The sequence below is a fragment of the Engystomops pustulosus genome, chromosome 4 (genome assembly GCF_040894005.1).
Source record: "Engystomops pustulosus chromosome 4, aEngPut4.maternal, whole genome shotgun sequence".
NCBI classification, from domain to species: Eukaryota; Metazoa; Chordata; class Amphibia; order Anura; family Leptodactylidae; genus Engystomops; species Engystomops pustulosus.
Genome location: NC_092414.1, coordinates 4,899,693 through 4,913,595, shown reverse-complemented (window position 1 = coordinate 4,913,595; position 13,903 = coordinate 4,899,693). Strand labels below are relative to the sequence as shown.

Sequence of the window (13,903 nt, the reverse complement as noted above, 5' to 3'; positions counted from 1 at the left end):
TGCACTAGATATCCTGCATGTGTCACTTCCCCGCTCAGGTCCCCGGAGTTCACCTTCTTCTTCCTGGTGCATGTAAGTGCATTGTCCGTGTATAATGCGATGTGCGGGGTGTCACTAAGATCCTGCGCCCGATATCCTGCATGTGTCACTTCCCCGCTCAGGTCCCTGGAGTTCACCTTCTTCTTCCTGGTGCATGTAAGTGCATTGTCCGTGTATAATGCGCTGTGCGGGGAGTCACTGAGATCCTGCACCCGATATCCTGCATGTGTCACTTCCCCGCTCAGGTCCCCGGAGTTCACCTTCTTCTTCCTGGTGCATGTAAGTGCATTGTCTGTGTATAATGCGCTGTGCGGGGAGTCACTGAGATCCTGCACCCGATATCCTGCATGTGTCACTTCCCCGCTCAGGTCCCCGGAGTTCACCTTCTTCTTCCTGGTGCATGTAAGTGCATTGTCTGTGTATAATGCGCTGTGCGGGGAGTCACTAAGATCCTGCACCCGATATCCTGCATGTGTCGCTTCCCCGCTCAGGTCCCCGGAGTTCACCTTCTTCTTCCTGGTGCATTATTGTGCATTGTCCGTGTATAATGCGCTGTGCGGAGAGTCACTGAGATCCTGCACCCGATATACTGCATGTGTCGCTTCCCCGCTCAGGTCCCCGGAGTTCACCTTCTTCTTCCTGGTGCATGTAAGTGCATTGTCCGTGTATAATGTGCTGTGTGGGGAGTCACTAAGATCGTGTGTCTGATATCCTGCATGTGTCGCTTCCCCGCTCAGGTCCCTGGAGTTCACCTTCTTCTTCCTGGTGCATGTAAGTGCATTGTCCGTGTATAATGCGCTGTGCAGAGAGTAACTAAGATCCTGCGCCTGATATCCTGCATGTGTCGCTTCCCCGCTCAGGTCCCCGGAGTTCACCTTCTTCTTCCTGGTGCATGTAAGTGCATTGTCCGTGTATAATGCGCTGTGCGGGGAGTCACTAGGATCCTGCGCCCGATATCCTGCATGTGTCACTTCCCCGCTCAGGTCCCCGGAGTTCACCTTCTTCTTCCTGGTGCATGTAAGTGCATTGTCCGTGTATAATGGGCTGTGCGGGGAGTCACTAAGATCCTGCACCCGATATCCTGCATGTGTCGCTTCCCCGCTCAGGTCCCCGGAGTTCACATTCTTCTTCCTGGTGCATGTAAGTGCATTGTCCGTGTATAATGCGCTGTGCAGGGAGTCACTAAGATCCTGCACCCGATATCCTGCATGTGTCGCTTCCCCGCTCAGGTCCCTGGAGTTCACCTTCTTCTTCCTGGTGCATGTAAGTGCATTGTCCGTGTATAATGCGCTGTGCAGGGAGTCACTAAGATCCTGCCCCCGATATCCTGCATGTGTCACTTCCCCGCTCAGGTCCCTGGAGTTCACCTTCTTCTTCCTGGTGCATGTAAGTGCATTGTCCATGTATAAAGCGCTGTGCAGGGAGTCACTAAGATCCTGCGCCCGATATCCTGCATGTGTCACTTCCCCGCTCAGGTCCCCGGAGTTCACCTTCTTCTTCCTGGTGCATGTAAGTGCATTGTCCGTGTATAATGCGCTGTGCAGGGAGTCACTAAGATCCTGCCCCCGATATCCTGCATGTGTCGCTTCCCCGCTCAGGTCCCCGGAGTTCACATTCTTCTTCCTGGTGCATGTAAGTGCATTGTCCGTGTATAATGCGCTGTGCGGGGAGTCACTAAGATCGTGCACCCGATATCCTGCATGTGTCACTTCCCCGCTCAGGTCCCCGGAGTTCACATTCTTCTTCCTGGTGCATGTAAGTGCATTGTCCGTGTATAATGCGCTGTGCGGGGAGTCACTAAGCTCCTGCCCCCGATATCCTGCATGTGTCACTTCCCCGCTCAGGTCCCCGGAGTTCACCTTCTTCTTCCTGGTGCATGTAAGTGCATTGTCCGTGTATAATGCACTGTGCGGGGAGTCACTAAGATCGTGCACCCGATATCCTGCATGTGTCGCTTCCCCGCTCAGGTCCCCGGAGTTCACATTCTTCTTCCTGGTGCATGTAAGTGCATTGTCCGTGTATAATGCGCTGTGCGGGGAGTCACTAAGATCCTGCGCCCGATATCCTGCATGTGTCGCTTCCCCGCTCAGGTCCCTGGAGTTCACCTTCTTCTTCCTGGTGCATGCAAGTGCATTTTTAGGATTTTCAAAAAGTTTCCATACACCAAGATTACTTCTGGCCACATCAGGGTTAATTGGAGACACGTCTTGGGATGTATGTGAAGGCGCATCTGAAACACATGTTTTGTAACATCATGGGAAAGGCTAAAGAAATCAGCCAAGATATCAGGAAGAGAATTGTGGGCCTGCACAGGTCTGGTTCATCCTTGGGTGCAATTTCCAGAAACCTGAAGATGTCTCTTTCATTTATACACAAGGACAATTACTCTAAAGAAAGTAATAAAACGTCTTTAAAAATTCTCTCTCATTATTCCGGCATTTGGAGCATTTTGAGTATTCAAACATTACTACTTTATCACTACTAAAGACTGCTTGCTGTCAGTGAATGGTATCTAGACATGGACCTAATGCTGCTCGCAGCTGAGGGTTTGCTTCAGCTTCCTCCATCCTCCTGTTCACACCCCCTCTAATCATCCTCTCCTCTGCTTCATCCTCCTCTCTTCTGCTTCCTCCTCTGCCCTCTTCTTTTTCTTTGCTTCTTCCTTATAGCTATAACCTGCCTTTCCTCTTCCCTTCTGCCTCCTCCACCTCTCTTTTCTTCCTCCTCTCCTCTGTCTCCTCCATCCCTCTTTTCTTCCTCCTCTCCTCTGTCTGCCTCCTCCATCCCTCTTTTCTTCCTCCTCTCCTATCTGCCTCCTCCATCCCTCTTTTCTTCCTCCTCTCCTCTGTCTGCCTCTTCCATCTCTCTTTTCTTCCTCCTCTCCTCTGTCTGCCTCTTCCATCTCTCTTTTCTTCCTCCTCTCCTCTGTCTGCCTCCTCCATCCCTCTTTTCTTCCTCCTCTCCTATCTGCCTCCTCCATCCCTCTTTTCTTCCTCCTCTCCTCTGTCTGCCTCTTCCATCCCTCTTTTCTTCCTCCTCTCCTCTGTCTGCCTCTTCCATCTCTCATTTCTTCCTCCTCTCCTATCTGCCTCTTCCATCCCTCTTTTCTTCCTCCTCTCCTCTGTCTGCCTCTTCCATCTCTCTTTTCTTCCTCCTCTCCTCTGTCTGCCTCCTCCATCCCTCTTTTCTTCCTCCTCTCCTATCTGCCTCCTCCATCTCTCTTTTCTTCCTCCTCTCCTGTGTCTGCCTCCTCCATCTCTCTTTTCTTCCTCCTCTCCTCTGTCTGCCTCTTCCATCCCTCTTTTCTTCCTCCTCTCCTATCTGCCTCCTCCATCCCTCTTTTCTTCCTCCTCTCCTCTGTCTGCCTCTTCCATCTCTCTTTTCTTCCTCCTCTCCTATCTGCCTCCTCCATCCCTCTTTTCTTCCTCCTCTCCTCTGTCTGCCTCTTCCATCCCTCTTTTCTTCCTCCTCTCCTCTGTCTGCCTCTTCCATCTCTCTTTTCTTCCTCCTCTCCTATCTGCCTCCTCCATCCCTCTTTTCTTCCTCCTCTCCTCTGTCTGCCTCTTCCATCTCTCTTTTCTTCCTCCTCTCCTCTGTCTGCCTCTTCCATCTCTCTTTTCTTCCTCCTCTCCTCTGTCTGCCTCCTCCATCCCTCTTTTCTTCCTCCTCTCCTATCTGCCTCCTCCATCTCTCTTTTCTTCCTCCTCTCCTGTGTCTGCCTCCTCCATCTCTCTTTTCTTCCTCCTCTCCTGTGTCTGCCTCCTCCATCCCTCTTTTCTTCCTCCTCTCCTCTGTCTGCCTCCTCCACCTCTCTCTTCTTCCTCCTCTCCTCTGTCTGCCTCCTCCATCCCTCTTTTCTTCCTCCTCTCCTCTGTCTGCCTCCTCCATCCCTCTTTTCTTCCTCCTCTCCTATCTGCCTCCTCCATCCCTCTTTTCTTCCTCCTCTCCTGTGTCTGCCTCCTCCATCCCTCTTTTCTTCCTCCTCTCCTATCTGCCTCCTCCATCTCTCTTTTCTTCCTCCTCTCCTCTGTCTGCCTCCTCCATCTCTCTTTTCTTCCTCCTCTCCTGTGTCTGCCTCCTCCATCCCTCTTTTCTTCCTCCTCTCCTATCTGCCTCCTCCATCCCTCTTTTCTTCCTCCTCTCCTGTTTCTGCCTCCTCCATCTCTCTTTTCTTCCTCCTCTCCTGTGTCTGCCTCTTCCATCCCTCTTTTCTTCCTCCTCTCCTGTGTCTGCCTCCTCCATCCCTCTTTTCTTCCTCCTCTCCTGTGTCTGCCTCTTCCATCTCTCTTTTCTTCCTCCTCTCCTCTGTCTCCTCCATCTCTCTTTTCTTCCTCCTCTCCTCTGTCTCCTCCATCTCTCTTTTCTTCCTCCTCTCCTCTGTCTCCTCCATCTCTCTTTTCTTCCTCCTCTCCTCTGTCTGCCTCTTCCATCCCTCTTTTCTTCCTCCTCTCCTATCTGCCTCCTCCATCCCTCTTTTCTTCCTCCTCTCCTGTGTCTGCCTCTTCCATCTCTCTTTTCTTCCTCCTCTCCTCTGTCTGCCTCCTCCACCTCTCTCTTCTTCCTCCTCTCCTCTGTCTGCCTCCTCAATCCCTCTTTTCTTCCTCCTCTCCTATCTGCCTCCTCCATCTCTCTTTTCTTCCTCCTCTCCTGTGTCTGCCTCTTCCATCTCTCTTTTCTTCCTCCTCTCCTGTGTCTGCCTCTTCCACCTCTCTTTTCTTCCTCCTCTCCTCTGTCTGCCTCTTCCACCTCTCTTTTCTTCCTCCTCTCCTCTGTCTGCCTCCTCAATCCCTCTTTTCTTCCTCCTCTCCTGTTTCTGCCTCCTCCATCCCTCTTTTCTTCCTCCTCTCCTCTGTCTGCCTCCTCCACCTCTCTTTTCTTCCTCCTCTCCTCTGTCTGCCTCTTCCACCTCTCTTTTCTTCCTCCTCTCCTCTGTCTGCCTCCTCCATCCCTCTTTTCTTCCTCCTCTCCTCTGTCTGCCTCCTCCATCCCTCTTTTCTTCCTCCTCTCCTCTGTCTGCCTCCTCCACCTCTCTCTTCTTCCTCCTCTCCTGTTTCGGCCTCCTCCATCCCTCTTTTCTTCCTCCTCTCCTCTGTCTGCCTCCTCCATCCCTCTTTTCTTCCTCCTCTCCTCTGTCTGCCTCCTCCATCTCTCTTTTCTTCCTCCTCTCCTCTGTCTCCTCCATCTCTCTTTTCTTCCTCCTCTCCTGTGTCTGCCTCCTCCATCCCTCTTTTCTTCCTCCTCTCCTGTGTCTGCCTCTTCCATCTCTCTTTTCTTCCTCCTCTCCTCTGTCTCCTCCATCTCTCTTTTCTTCCTCCTCTCCTCTGTCTCCTCCATCCCTCTTTTCTTCCTCCTCTCCTGTGTCTGCCTCTTCCATCTCTCTTTTCTTCCTCCTCTCCTCTGTCTCCTCCATCTCTCTTTTCTTCCTCCTCTCCTCTGTCTCCTCCATCCCTCTTTTCTTCCTCTTCTCCTGTGTCTGCCTCTTCCATCTCTCTTTTCTTTCTCCTCTCCTATCTGCCTCCTCCACCTCTCTTTTCTTCTATCTGCCTCCTCCATCTCTTTCTGCTTCCTCCTCTGTTCCCTTCTCTGCCCCCTCCTCCTGCTCCTCTGTTCCCTCCTCTGCCTCCTCCTCTGTTCCATCCTCCTCCTCCTCCCCCTCCTCCTACTTTGCTGCTGCCTTTTCTCTCTCTCTTTTCTAAATTCAACTTTTTGCAGCTTGCAGGCAGGTTGGGTGCAGGGCTCCCTGCATGGGGGGACCTGTCGGGGGGCTGCACTACTGCCCTGGGGGGATCTGTCTTCCGGGATCTCTGGGCTACGGGTCACCCTAAAAACAAAAAAACAACAATCTCCTGCATAGCCCCCCCCCCTGCTAGGCCCTGCTCCTGGGGGGAGCCATCTCCCCGGTTTTAGGGTGCACCAGACATGGGGGTGCTACTGGACGCTGCCTGATGCTAGAGCCTGGAGGTGGGTGCCCTGAACCCCAAGACTGCAGAAGACTCGTGAGCCTGCCTGTCACCGGGGTCACTGCCATGAAGCCCCCCAGATCCTGCAGCGGCTGCCCCTGTGTGTGGAGGTAAGAGCGGGCGGTTTGTTACATTGTATCAGGTTTTGTTTTCTATTTAGATTGTTACATTGTATCAGGTTTTGTTTTCTATTTAGATTGTTACATTGTATCCGTCCACTTCCTATATGTGATCTATACATCCGTCTTCCAAGGGGTTAATGTGAACTGTCCCTGACTTTTCCCCTGCCCTATGGAGGAAGGATGGGGTGGAGAGAGCTGCCATTGTGTATATAGGAGCTGCCAGAAATATCAGGCACAACTTACCCCATCACCCCCACCCCTTGTGTGCTGGAGAGAAGAGCAGAATATATTAACCCTTGACACCATAGAAAGGGGGGGTGTAGACTGTATCTATAGGGGGTCCACACACTCCAAGTTTATTAACCCTTCTAGCACCCATCTCTCGTCAGACCCTCCTCACCCCCTTTTATGACACTGAGGTTGTTATGGGGGGGAGGGGGGCATTTAACCTTTGGGGTCCCCCCAATCTTGGGGTTTAGGGGTGTGTGGTGACTGCAGCAAAGAAAAAGCAGACAAAGGTTGTTTTATTGTTAAAACTGCACCAAGATTTTTTCCCTTTTTTTCCTGCCTGGGCCCTTCCTCTGTGTCTGAGTGTGAACTCACATAGAGCAGACGTGAGCAGCGCCCCCTGGTGGCCACACCCGCAGCGCCCGGCTATTTATACATTTATACAGCAGGCAGGGCTATTTTTGGGGTAGAAAATGTTGATTTTTTTTGGGGGGGGGGGATTGTATGTGATGCTGATGCCTCCGGTTTGGAGGAGACGGGAGAATCTTCTCATCGCTGGATTTATGGAGAATTTACCCGGAAATCCATCCTGAGAGAATTGTAGTGTTTGAGTCATCTCATCCTATGTTGTCTTGTCTGATCCTCGGAAAGCTGGGTGCAGGCTGCAGGGACTGTACATAGAGGTACCCAGCTTTTCTGGGTACAGATAGCAGTGAGCAGCTGCAGTATGTGACGAGGGACGTTATATTAGGCTGAAATGTTACTGACGTGACACAGACTGGCAAATATAGCGAGGAGCGGCGGGCAGAGCGGCTATATACACCCCACAGGATACCCTCATATACTACCCAGATACTACCGCTATATACACCCCACAGGATACCCTCATATACTACCCAGATACTACTGCTATATACACCCCACAGGATACCCTCATATACTACCCAGATACTACTGCTATATACACCCCACAGGATACCCTCATATACAACCCAGATACTACTGCTATATACACCCCACAGGATACCCTCATATACTACCCAGATACTACTGCTATATACACCCCACAGGATACCCTCATATACTACCCAGATACTACTGCTATATACACCCCACAGGATATCCTCATATACTACCCAGATACTACTGCTATATACACCCCACAGGATACCCTCATATACTACCCAGATACTACTGCTATATACACCCCACAGGATACCCTCATATACTACCCAGATACTACTGCTATATACACCCCACAGGATACCCTCATATACTACCCAGATACTACTGCTATATACACCCCACAGGATACCCTCATATACTACCCGGATACTACTGCTATATACACCCCACAGGATACCCTCATATACTACCCGGATACTACTGCTATATACACCCCACAGGATACCCTCATATACTACCCAGATACTACCGCTATATACACCCCACAGGATACCCTCATATACTACCCAGATACTACCGCTATATACACCCCACAGGATACCCTCATATACTACCCAGATACTACTGCTATATACACCCCACAGGATACCCTCATATACTACCCAGATACTACTGCTATATACACCCCACAGGATACCCTCATATACTACCCAGATACTACTGCTATATACAGCCCACAGGATACCGCCATATACTACCCAGATACTACCGCTATATACACCCCACAGGATACCCTCATATACTACCCAGATACTACTGCTATATACACCCCACAGGATACCCTCATATACTACCCAGATACTACTGCTATATACACCCCACAGGAGACCCTCATATACTACCCAGATACTACTGCTATATACACCCCACAGGATACCCTCATATACTACCCAGATACTACCGCTATATACACCCCACAGGATACCCTCATATACTACCCAGATACTACTGCTATATACACCCCACAGGATACCCTCATATACTACCCAGATACTACTGCTATATACACCCCACAGGATACCCTCATATACTACCCGGATACTACTGCTATATACACCCCACAGGATACCCTCATATACTACCCGGATACTACTGCTATATACACCCCACAGGATACCCTCATATACTACCCAGATACTACTGCTATATACACCCCACAGGATACCCTCATATACTACCCAGATACTACTGCTATATACACCCCACAGGATACCCTCATATACTACTCAGATACTACTGCTATATACACCCCACAGGATACCCTCATATACTACCCAGATACTACTGCTATATACACCCCACAGGATACCCTCATATACTACCCAGATACTACCGCTATATACACCCCACAGGATACCCTCATATACTACCCAGATACTACTGCTATATACACCCCACAGGATACCCTCATATACTACCCAGATACTACTGCTATATACACCCCACAGGATACCCTCATATACTACCCAGATACTACTGCTATATACACCCCACAGGATACCCTCATATACTACCCAGATACTACTGCTATATACACCCCACAGGATACCCTCATATACTACCCAGATACTACTGCTATATACACCCCACAGGATACCGCCATATACTACCCAGATACTACCGCTATATACACCCCACAGGATACCCTCATATACTACCCAGATACTACTGCTATATACACCCCACAGGATACCGCCATATACTACCCTAATACTACTGCTATATACACCCCACAGGATACCCTCATATACTACCCAGATACTACTGCTATATACACCCCACAGGATACCCTCATATACTACCCAGATACTACTGCTATATACACCCCACAGGATACCCTCATATACTACCCAGATACTACAGCTATATACACCCCACAGGATACCCTCATATACTACCCTAATACTACCGCTATATACACCCCACAGGATACCCTCATATACTACCCAGATACTACTGCTATATACACCCCACAGGATACCCTCATATACTACCCAGATACTACTGCTATATACACCCCACAGGATACCCTCATATACTACCCTAATACTACTGCTATATACACCCCACAGGATACCCTCATATACTACCCAGATACTACTGCTATATACACCCCACAGGATACCCTCATATACTACCCAGATACTACTGCTATATACACCCCACAGGATACCCTCATATACTACCCAGATACTACTGCTATATACACCCCACAGGATACCCTCATATACTACCCAGATACTACCGCTATATACACCCCACAGGATACCCTCATATACTACCCAGATACTACTGCTATATACACCCCACAGGATACCCTCATATACTACCCAGATACTACCGCTATATACACCCCACAGGATACCCTCATATACTACCCAGATACTACTGCTATATACACCCCACAGGATACCCTCATATACTACCCAGATACTACTGCTATATACACCCCACAGGATACCCTCATATACTACCCAGATACTACTGCTATATACACCCCACAGGATACCCTCATATACTACCCAGATACTACTACTATATACACCCCACAGGATACCCTCATATACTACCCAGATACTACTGCTATATACACCCCACAGGATACCCTCATATACTACCCAGATACTACTGCTATATACACCCCACAGGATACCCTCATATACTACCCTAATACTACTACTATATACACCCCACAGGATACCCTCATATACTACCCAGATACTACTGCTATATACACCCCACAGGATACCCTCATATACTACCCAGATACTACTGCTATATACACCCCACAGGATACCCTCATATACTACCCAGATACTACCGCTATATACACCCCACAGGATACCCTCATATACTACCCAGATACTACCGCTATATACACCCCACAGGATACCCTCATATACTACCCAGATACTACCGCTATATACACCCCACAGGATACCCTCATATACTACCCAGATACTACTGCTATATACACCCCACAGGATACCCTCATATACTACCCAGATACTACTGCTATATACACCCCACAGGATACCCTCATATACTACCCAGATACTACTGCTATATACACCCCACAGGATACCCTCATATACTACCCAGATACTACTGCTATATACACCCCACAGGATACCCTCATATACTACCCAGATACTACTGCTATATACACCCCACAGGATACCCTCATATACTACCCGGATACTACTGCTATATACACCCCACAGGATACCCTCATATACTACCCGGATACTACTGCTATATACACCCCACAGGATACCCTCATATACTACCCGGATACTACTGCTATATACACCCCACAGGATACCCTCATATACTACCCGGATACTACTGCTATATACACCCCACAGGATACCCTCATATACTACCCGGATACTACTGCTATATACACCCCACAGGATACCCTCATATACTACCCAGATACTACCGCTATATACACCCCACAGGATACCCTCATATACTACCCAGATACTACCGCTATATACACCCCACAGGATACCCTCATATACTACCCAGATACTACCGCTATATACACCCCACAGGATACCCTCATATACTACCCAGATACTACTGCTATATACACCCCACAGGATACCCTCATATACTACCCAGATACTACTGCTATATACACCCCACAGGATACCCTCATATACTACCCAGATACTACTGCTATATACACCCCACAGGATACCCTCATATACTACCCAGATACTACCGCTATATACACCCCACAGGATACCCTCATATACTACCCAGATACTACCGCTATATACACCCCACAGGATACCCTCATATACTACCCAGATACTACTGCTATATACACCCCACAGGATACCCTCATATACTACCCAGATACTACCGCTATATACACCCCACAGGATACCCTCATATACTACCCTGATACTACCGCTATATACACCCCACAGGATACCCTCATATACTACCCAGATACTACCGCTATATACACCCCACAGGATACCCTCATATACTACCCAGATACTACTGCTATATACACCCCACAGGATACCGCCATATACTACCCAGATACTACCGCTATATACACCCCACAGGATACCCTCATATACTACCCAGATACTACCGCTATATACACCCCACAGGATACCCTCATATACTACCCAGATACTACTGCTATATACACCCCACAGGATACCCTCATATACTACCCTAATACTACTGCTATATACACCCCACAGGATACCCTCATATACTACCCAGATACTACTGCTATATACACCCCACAGGATACCCTCATATACTACCCAGATACTACTGCTATATACACCCCACAGGATACCCTCATATACTACCCAGATACTACTGCTATATACACCCCACAGGATACCCTCATATACTACCCAGATACTACTGCTATATACACCCCACAGGATACCCTCATATACTACCCAGATACTACTGCTATATACACCCCACAGGATACCCTCATATACTACCCAGATACTACTGCTATATACACCCCACAGGATACCCTCATATACTACCCAGATACTACCGCTATATACACCCCACAGGATACCCTCATATACTACTCAGATACTACTGCTATATACACCCCACAGGATACCCTCATATACTACCCAGATACTACTGCTATATACACCCCACAGGATACCCTCATATACTACCCAGATACTACCGCTATATACACCCCACAGGATACCCTCATATACTACTCAGATACTACTGCTATATACACCCCACAGGATACCCTCATATACTACTCAGATACTACCGCTATATACACCCCACAGGATACCCTCATATACTACTCAGATACTACTGCTATATACACCCCACAGGATACCCTCATATACTACCCAGATACTACTGCTATATACAGCTTGATGGATATTCCCGTGAGTTGTATCCTCTCCTATTGCACTGATGTTGTGTTCTCTCACTGCTGTGCTCTTGGCTCTCTGCACTAATCTCCTCTATGAGCTCTTGATCTGGGGAAAAGCTGTAGAAGACTCTGCTCAGAAATAAGTAATATCGCCAGCACTCGGTGTACAGAGCACAGCAGTGTGAGGAACAGTCCTCCTGCTACTAACAACATACACAAAGTTCTCTCCGGGCAAAATATATAACACTGGCTGCAGAGAGCACAGAGCACAGCAGTGTGATGACATGGCCCCAGTACAGGTAGCACTGGCTGCAGAGTGCACAGAGCACAGCAGTGTGATTACATGGCCCCAGTACAGGTAGCACTGGCTGCAGAGTGCACAGAGCACAGCAGTGTGATTACATGGCCCCAGTACAGGTAGCACTGGCTGCAGAGTGCACAGAGCACAGCAGTGTGATTACATGGCCCCAGTACAGGTAGCACTGGCTGCAGAGAACACAGAGCACAGCAGTGTGATTACATGGCCCCAGTACAGGTAGAACTGGCTGCAGAGAACACAGAGCACAGCAGTGTGAGGACATGGCCCCAGTACAGGTAATACTGACTGCAGAGTGCACAGAGCACAGCAGTGTGAAGACATGGCCCCAGTACAGGTAGCACTGGCTGCAGAGAACACAGAGCACAGCAGTGTGATTACATGGCCCCAGTACAGGTAGCACTGGCTGCAGAGAACACAGAGCACAGCAGTGTGAGGACACGGCCCCAGTACAGGTAATACTGACTGCAGAGTGCACAGAGCACAGCAGTGTGAGGACACGGCCCCAGTACAGGTAATACTGACTGCAGAGTGCACAGAGCACAGCAGTGTGATTACATGGCCCCAGTACAGGTAGCACTGGCTGCAGAGAACACAGAGCACAGCAGTGTGATTACATGGCCCCAGTACAGGTAGCACTGGCTGCAGAGAACACAGAGCACAGCAGTGTGAGGACACGGCCCCAGTACAGGTAACACTGACTGCAGAGAGCACAGAGCACAGCAGTGTGAGGACACGGCCCCAGTACAGGTAGCACTGGCTGCAGCCTGGAGGGTCACATTTGGGGAGAGGTCAGTGGCGCGTCCTCTGTCCTTGTGCCGTTCTCCAATAATCCGCAGTGATCTGAGATTATGGATAATCCTCGTTAGAATCATCTCCCTGCACGGCCACAACGCCCCGGACATGAGAATGGGATGTCACCCATAGAGGGAAGGGGAAGAGCGGGCGCAGGGGAGTGCCAGGCAGAGCCCCCCAGAATACAGTGCACCCCAAGCAGAGCCCCCCAGAATACAATGCACGCCAGGCAGAGCCCCCAGAATACAATGCACCCCAAGCAGAGCCCCCCAGAATACAATGCACGCCAGGCAGAGCCCCCCAGAATACAGTGCACGCCAGGCAGAGCCCCCCAGAATACAGTGCACGCCAGGCAGAGCCCCCCAGAATACAATGCACGCCAGGCAGAGCCCCCCAGAATACAATGCACCCCAAGCAGAGCCCCCCAGAATACAATGCACGCCAGGCAGAGCCCCCCAGAATACAATGCACGCCAGGCAGAGCCCCCCAGAATACAGTGCACGCCAGGCAGAGCCCCCCAGAATACAGTGCACGCCAGGCAGAGCCCCCCAGAATACAGTGCCAGCCAGGCAGAGCC

General features: G+C 49.7%; 1 protein-coding gene across 2 annotated transcripts in view; it reads left to right on the top strand.

Annotated features, from left to right (window-relative positions):
- The first annotated feature begins 5,676 nt into the window (after positions 1 to 5,676).
- The window catches only part of HIPK2 (homeodomain interacting protein kinase 2), a 34,014-nt gene continuing 25,787 nt past the window's right edge, over positions 5,677 to 13,903 (top strand). The window contains exon 1 of one of the 2 annotated variants that reach the window (XM_072144846.1): positions 5,677 to 6,109. The gene's annotated coding sequence lies outside the window, so the exon portion shown is untranslated. The remainder of the gene's footprint in view (positions 6,110 to 13,903) is intronic. The other variant, XM_072144847.1, reaches the window with a different exon arrangement.